Source organism: Urocitellus parryii, chromosome 2, assembly GCF_045843805.1.
Source record: "Urocitellus parryii isolate mUroPar1 chromosome 2, mUroPar1.hap1, whole genome shotgun sequence".
NCBI classification, from domain to species: domain Eukaryota; kingdom Metazoa; phylum Chordata; class Mammalia; order Rodentia; family Sciuridae; genus Urocitellus; species Urocitellus parryii.
Genome location: NC_135532.1, coordinates 67,173,852 through 67,181,832, shown reverse-complemented (window position 1 = coordinate 67,181,832; position 7,981 = coordinate 67,173,852).

Sequence of the window (7,981 nt, the reverse complement as noted above, 5' to 3'; positions counted from 1 at the left end):
CAACGGGCTCCTGATAGGTACTCATATCAGCAGATGAAACAAAGCAAGACAGACTGACCTTCCCACAAATATTTTCCCAAAATACAATGAAAATTTATTTTCTGAAAATTTCAGAAAATTTTCAGTATCCTAACAAAAACACATAAGTATATTCTTTATTAATATTTTACTGTCTTGAAAACAAGGACTTCATAGAAATTTAATAGGTCCAAATATGACTTTGGACATGGCTTAAGACACTAGTGTAAGTGGGTCAAATATTTTGTTTCCAATATTCCCTTCCACCCTTTTTTTTTTTGGTCCCTTTTTCTCCACAGTGACTCTCAGCCTGCTTGATAAATTCTAAGTTTAATTAATTTAATCCAGCAAATATTTATTGAGCTCTGAATTTCCTGATAGGCAGCTATATAACCAGCTAACTGAATGTGCATCTCTCATGATGTGATTGGTGGAAGGACTTTAGGGAGGGGGGGTGGGGGGGTGAGGGAGTGGGGGATGGTGGGGGTGGGGTGTGGGGGGGTGAGGGAGTGGCGGGGGTGGGGGGTGGTGGGGGTGTGGTTGGGGTGGGGGAGGTAGGGGGTGTGGTTGGGGTGGGGGAGGTAGGGGGTGGGGCTTAGCATGGGAGAAGCTGTCTAAGATTTCAATGAGAACATCAGAGGTAGGACTTGGAGTTTGCAAGCAGGAGCAGGGAAAAGGGTGTTTCAGGGAGATGCTTGTCAATGTGAGCGAAGGTTATGTGGCATGTTAGTACAGAGTTTAGGTAATAGCGAGTGATCCCTGGGATTGTCAAGAGAGGAACAGCAAGGGAGTGGAATTGAAAGAAGAGGGAGTTACACACTTACCGTGCTTCTGATGTTGCTATGTAAAGTCAGGCATTTTACTAACTCAAAAGAGTTAAATCTTCACCTAAATCTTAGGCAGAGGAGACCTGCCTATACCCAAAGGACCCTAGAAAGGGCCAGGATGCAAATTCTACGACTAAATTAACTCCAAAGAGGTATTAACTCCAGGTTTTCAACTCTAATTGTGAAATGGAATGTTTGAGCTGCAGTTAAAAGAATTTCTGCCTTAGGGGAAGGATTTTTAGGAGTGGAGAGTTGAAAGCCAACTTTATTAGGTAGTATGTAATCACTTGCAGAATTACAACCTGCACAACACAGTCTTGCTATCTAATTTCCAGAGCAATTTGTGCCAGCACTCACTGGGTTTTGCTCTCTGGTAAAAGATGATGGGATGGTCTCCTGGTCCTGAATTGGCAGGAAGAGCAGTGTGGCCTCAGGGTCAGCAAACCATCCTAGTTCTTCCTTGACGGAGCGCCCTCCTTCATTTGTAAGGAGGGACACACTGCTAATTCTGCTTGCTTTAAAGGATGTCAGTGACTATTGAAAATAATTTGACAACCATTTCTGTTACAGTGAAGCTTTGCCTTTTATCCTGGACAATTCCATTTAATTTTAATACAATTTAAAATTTCCAATCACTTCTCAGAGTATTGGGGTGGGCAAGGAAGTGCTGATTTTTTTTTTTAACCAGGATGATAACAGTAGAAAGAAAACTAAATTTGGAGCCCAAACATTCAAGTTTGGAATCCTGGCTTAGCCATTTATAAATCAATGGGTCTGGAGTGTCCCTGGATCTTGTGAATATTATGTATTTCCAATCAACCCATCATCTGCCTCACAGGGCTGTTCCATAAGGATATGATATTTTTATAATGAAAAAGAAAGTGCTTTGTAAATTATAAAGGGTTCTATCAATATTTAGTGTAGAGCAATTTTTGTGTGACTAGAAGCTGGTACAATCTGTGCATATTTGGAAGAGACTTTTGCCACTAATCAGACTCAGTATCAGGAATGAGACATTCACAAACCATTTCACAGACTGACCCATAAATCATATTTTGCCCTCGTTTGAAAAATCCAGTGTGTCTGTCATGTGTTTAGCCTAATGAAACACTAAGGAGCTGTACATGATCCTCATTGATGTATCTATGTACAATATTTCCATTTACTGCAGTTCTTGGTGTTTTTATAATACATATGTACTAACATGTAAGAGAAGCAGTATAGGTTCTGTCAAAATTTGAATATTAAAATCTTATTAAGATAAGGAAAAATACATTCTTTTTCTGCCAAAAGAGATCAAGGTACTTAAGTAAAATATGGTTTTTGATTTCCAAGTACATAAGTTTTCATAAGTTTTACATATGTTTAAATAGATAGCAATATTTAAATCTCTGAAGATTTTTATAGATACTAAAAATTGCTCTGGGTAGCCACAATTTTATCTTTAGTCAATGAAAAAAAAAAAAGGGATACTTTCCTTACTCATGGTTTCAGTTATCTATGGTCAATCATGTTCCAAAATTGTTAGATGGAAAATTCCAGAAATGAACTATTTGTATGTTTTAAATTATGTGCCACTCTGAGTAGCCTGATGTAACTTTCTTCCATCCTGCTGCGTTCAGTCTGGAAAGTGATTCATCCTGTTGTCCAGTGTATCCACATTGTATATGTTACTTGCCCATGTCTTATGCATTAGCAGATAGATTGTGATGGTATCTCAGTGCTTGTGTTCAAGGGAATCTTATTTTACTTAATAATGTCCCCAAAGTACAAGAAGTATAGTGATATTGTCAATTTGGATATACCAAAGAGAAGTTTTAAGTGAAAGGTGAAATTTTGCAATTTAAGAAGGAAAGGGGAAGAAAAAGCAAGATCTACAATAATAATACTTCTCCTATTCATTAAATTGAGAAGAAGGAGAAAGAAATTGGGGCTAGTTTTACTGTCACACCTGAAACTGCAGGAGTCCCTGCTCTAGTGCATGACAAACTAGTTTAGTAAGATTATAGTTTTGGTACTATGGCTAGTTTCAGGCATCCACTGGGTGCCTTGAAATGTATCCCTACTGGACAAGGCTGGACTACTATTGAAGAATGTGGATAAACACAAACTATAGTCCTTGCAGACTTTGTTTCATGTGATCCATATGCTTTTACTTTCTTTGGAGCTTAAGTTGATCCTTAAAAGAGACTTTTAGGGAGAGAACATTGCTTCATTTTCCAGGGCATTGTGTCTGGTAGGTAAGCTGATAGGCAGACTTTATTCTTTCTCTCTCTTTACCTGTAACATTTATATAAAGAATTTCACAGAGTAAATGCTACTTGGAGAAAGCTTTTTACTTTAATATGCATGAATGGCTTGTCATCCAGAATTTAAAGTCATGTTACTTCATAGAGACCAAAGCACAACAAAATAGTTATTTTATCAACTAATCACATGCTGCTGGATTTGATTTAAGCCTGCTCTACTGCCCTCATAAAATCATTATCTGCACTTCCATAGGCTCCATGCAATGTGCTAGTGGGATCTATTTCTGTCCTTAAAGACCTTCCTATCTCGGGAGTGACATTAATGATTATCTCTCCCTTTCACATGGGCGCCCACCAGCTGAATTACCTAGGTGACTTCCTGCCCACTTGGATGATTAGAGTTTTGCAGCTCATATTGACTCGGGCAGAAGGATCAAATTCCCCACTTCCATCTGGCAGCTCCCTGCTTCGGTCTTCTGCACCCTAAGGACAAAATGAGGGCAGCAGCATCAACCCTACCTGCCTCTCTCGGAAGGTTAGAATTTCTCATTGAACGAATGTGCAGGCATCAGGGCGTTGCTTCATTTGGGGTGAACATTAATATTAAACAATGCATCTCCCTGGGAGTGGGCTGCTGCTGCTTGAATACTAAGCTGTTTTGTTAAGACTGAGAGTGAACAAGAAATAAAAAAGGAAATTAAACCTACAAGAAGGGCTGGAGAAGCAAGTAGCAGATTTTTTTTTTTTTGAAACTCACCAAATGCATAAATTTAGAGGGATTAAAGAAAAAAAATTATTTGTCTGTAAAAGATGGTGATTTTTCCATTGGTGAATTTAATGAAGGCTTTCAAAATATTGAATTTAGGTTAGAAATATGTTTGCAATCTTACTCAGAACCTTAGCATTTTATATTATAATGGGAAATGCATTATTCATATTGTGATGATTTATATTAGGGGATTTTAGCAGATTATTTCATTGCACCAATTTTTTACACTATGTCCACATCTCTTACTGTGTGTGTGTGTGTGTGTGTGTGTGTGTGTGTGTGTGTGTGTGTTTGGCTTCTACCATCAAGAGAGGCAGCAATTTCTTCACCCCCTTGAATATGGATTGGCCTTGTGACACGCTTTAGTCAATACAATTTGGTGAAAGTCTGTGTATCAGATTGAGCTTAAGCCTTGAATACTTCCTCCCTCTCTTGAAACTCTGCCACTGCTGTGTGAATAGTTTGCTGAACGGTGAGATCCCATGTGGGAGAGCTTTGTTGTTTATGCTAAGGTCATGTTAGACTGTTAGACAAGCCTACAGCCAGCTGAGCACCAAACACTGACCCTTAGTTCACTACAGACAAGCTCAGTGATTCATGCATGATATTAAAAGGTGATGTTTTAAGATTCTGAGGTTGAGGTGGTTTGTTATGCAGTGAGAGATAACTGAGGGAGCAACTGAGAATATGTTATTTTTGTTTTCCCATACTCATTTAAAAAGATAATATTTTAAAGCTTTAGGCCCATAAAACAATAGGATAAAATGAACTGTTTAACGGGTGCACTCATACCTGGATGACTCAAGTGGAAGAGATGGGGCTAGAGGTACAATTTGAGGCCAGATCTTTTAAAGATCTGTGAATTGTGATGATGTCATTGGATGTTTTTCCTTGGGGAAATGACAATTCCTTGAAATATTTTTTAAAAATATTTTAAAACAAAAAATTGCAAAAATGGTATAGAGAGGCCCATAAATACTTTATCCAGCTTTCTCTAATGTGAAATCTCATATCAGCATATCATGATATCAAAATCAGAAGACTGACATTTACATAATATTGTTAACTAACTTAGACCTTACTCAGTTTAGATCATTTTTTTTTTCAGTGCTGAAGATTGAACCCAGGACGTCTGCAATGCTAGGCAAGAGTTCTACCACTGAGCTATACCCCAACTCTATAGACCAGTTTTTACATTCGTGTGTGTTTGTGTGCGCATGCACTCATATAGTTCTATGAAACCCGATCCTGCATATAAATCCATGCAACCAATCAAGAAGCAGAAATCACCATGAAGGCTATCTCTGGAGTCACCACCTTATAGCTTAGCTTCCACAAGCTCTGACTAGCTACTAAACCTGTTCTCATTCTCTTCATTTTAGTAATTTTAAAATGTCATAAAAATGGAACCATATAGCATGTAAAATTTTTGGTATTGCTTTGAAATATTTTTAATCAATGGAGCAATGTGATGGATTTCCATATTAGTAACAGCACACCGACTGCACTAAGAAGACTGTTTTGGGGGAAATGGGAGACTTAAGGAAGGAGGGCAAGTCAAATGTCATATTAGTAATACAGGTAAGAAATGATGATGGCTTGTAGTCGTGGTGTGAACAGGACATGCTGTGTGAAAGATATTCAGGAGACTGAGTTGACAGAATTTGTGTCAATTGATGGTGAGTAAGAGGCAAGAAATGAGAGGAGTTGAGAATTCACCCATCATTCATTCATTTGTTCAAAAACATTTCCATGACTGTTGTGCTGCCAGGTGCTGGAATTATAGCACTGAGCATAGCTGGGCTCTCATGGGAACTTACATTTTAGTTGAGGAGAAAATTGCTAAACACACACACACACACACACACTATATATATATATATATATATATATATATATATATATATAGTCAGTTGCAAAGCACTAGATTAAAACTAAATAATGTGAATAAAAAAATAAATATTATTACATCTAATTGTGATAGGAAACTCCAGAATTGAAGATCAAGGATAGAAGAAGAATGACTTAGAAACATGCTAGCTTTAATGGTCCTCAGGAGATGTCCTAAGAGCAGTGGTATAAGTTTCTCAGCTAACTTAGTAATAAAAAAAGTCTTAAGATCCTCCCAGATCTCATATCAAGACACTTTGGACACTTTGGAATTCTAGCTATCATTCTTTTTTTTTTTTTTGTAGTAGGTGGAAAAATTTATTTGGGGGTTCAGAGTTTCAGAAGTTTCAGTTTGTATATAGGTGGCTCCATTCTAAGAGTACACTTTTAGAAGAATTAGAAGAATTAAAGAATAATGACAAGAGCTGATATTCCTTAAATGGTTGCATTGTTTTAAACTTCTCACATATATTAACTCACTTAAAGTTCACAGCATTCATATGAGATAATTGATATTATTATGATGATTGCCTTTTCCCAGATAAGGAAACTGCTAAGGTAGAGAAAGAATAAATGATTCTTCAAGGCCACATACTAGCAAATGGCAGAGCATTATAGGCCTTCATCCTAATCACTATTCCAAATTGTCTGTCCTTATGTATACCTTTACTTGTACTGTGTACACTCTTTTAATTTTTATTATTCCTGTATTTATGATGATTATGATTACCAATATATATAAAGTGACTATAATTAATTTCTGAAGTGCCCCTTTAATAGAAGGGTGTCCACTTACGTCCTAAAATATATTTAATTTTCCATTAGAGAGGATCCTGGTCCCTAAGAATCTACCAATCTGCCATGGGATACTTTCAAAAATGACTGTTAGTTTATATGGGCAGTTTCCATCAGGGTCAGGACTAGGGTGAGTACGGTACCTAGGAAACAAAATTTAAGGAAGTGTTCATGGTCAACTCAGGAGCCTACCCTGCACTTGCTTGACGCTAAGAGTTAGTGTCTCCTTCAGTTTTGGCTCTAAGGCCTAGCTTTCCTCTCCTTAGACCAGCCTTGTTTTCCATCCTGTCTGCTGGAGATGAAGCACTTTGCTTATGCTCTTACAGCATCTGAACTTCCTCCATACTAGCATTTTTCTATTATGTTTTGTGTTCCCTGCCTTCTGGAGGATGTGGCAAAACTGTTACCTTCACAATTATATTTTTAACATTTATCACACAGTAGGTGCTCAGTGGTTATTTTCCAGGAGCAATGAAGGGATATTCGTTCAGAACTTTAGGGAACTGGGGTACATTAAGAAGATGGGATATTTCCTCACCCCTTGAGGGACTCAAACCCCAAAGAGAAAGAGATATTCATCAACTGGTCATACGCTGCAAGCTAGGTTCTGCAGTAGAGGCATGGACAAAAATTTTTTCAGACTTAAAAAAGGGAGTAAGAAGAGCCATCTGTAAGAAGTAGGATCGGTAGCTCGAGTCTCTCCTGCCCATCCCATCAATTTCTTCACTTTATTCAAGTCTACAAGAGAGTTAGGCTGATCTTTGAAAGCAAACAGATAAGGCACGGGATAGATTTCTGCCCATGATTTACCTAATAGATTATTTGGTAATAAGGTACAAAAAGAGGAGGAGGAATTTGGGTTCCAACATTTTCAGTTTGGCATGTAGTAAAAATACCCAACTGGAGTATTCTCTGGATAGCTTGAAATTCTGGGGTTAGGGTTCAAGAGAGAAATAGCCAGGGACAAGGCTGCAATATTTGAAGCAATATTTGAAGCTTCTGGGGAAAGGGAGATCACCTATGTAAAGAACAGAGTGAGAAGAAACGAGTGGAGGGAAATAGAAATGTGTATTGTCCATTTAAATCCTCATGCTCCCAAAGCAAATCCAGCTTTTCTGTGTAGGAACAGTTTATTTACAGAAATGTCAAAGCCCCTTTTGGTCCAAATTGTCACATGAAATGACAGGTGACACCTTCCGTGGGAAGCAAGTGGGGCTGAAACATAAAAATGAGGGGGGTGAACCCAGAGCATATTAGTGTGGGGGCAGATAGCCTTTAAAAGCAAATACAAAGTGTTCTCTGCTTTTTTTCAGAAGCTAGATTTGTAATCAAATATCTATTTGCAGGAGACAATGGTATTATTCCGGGAAATATTTATAAAATCCAATATGAGCAAGACTAGTATTTCTTGCATTTTAATTGCCCCTCTCTCT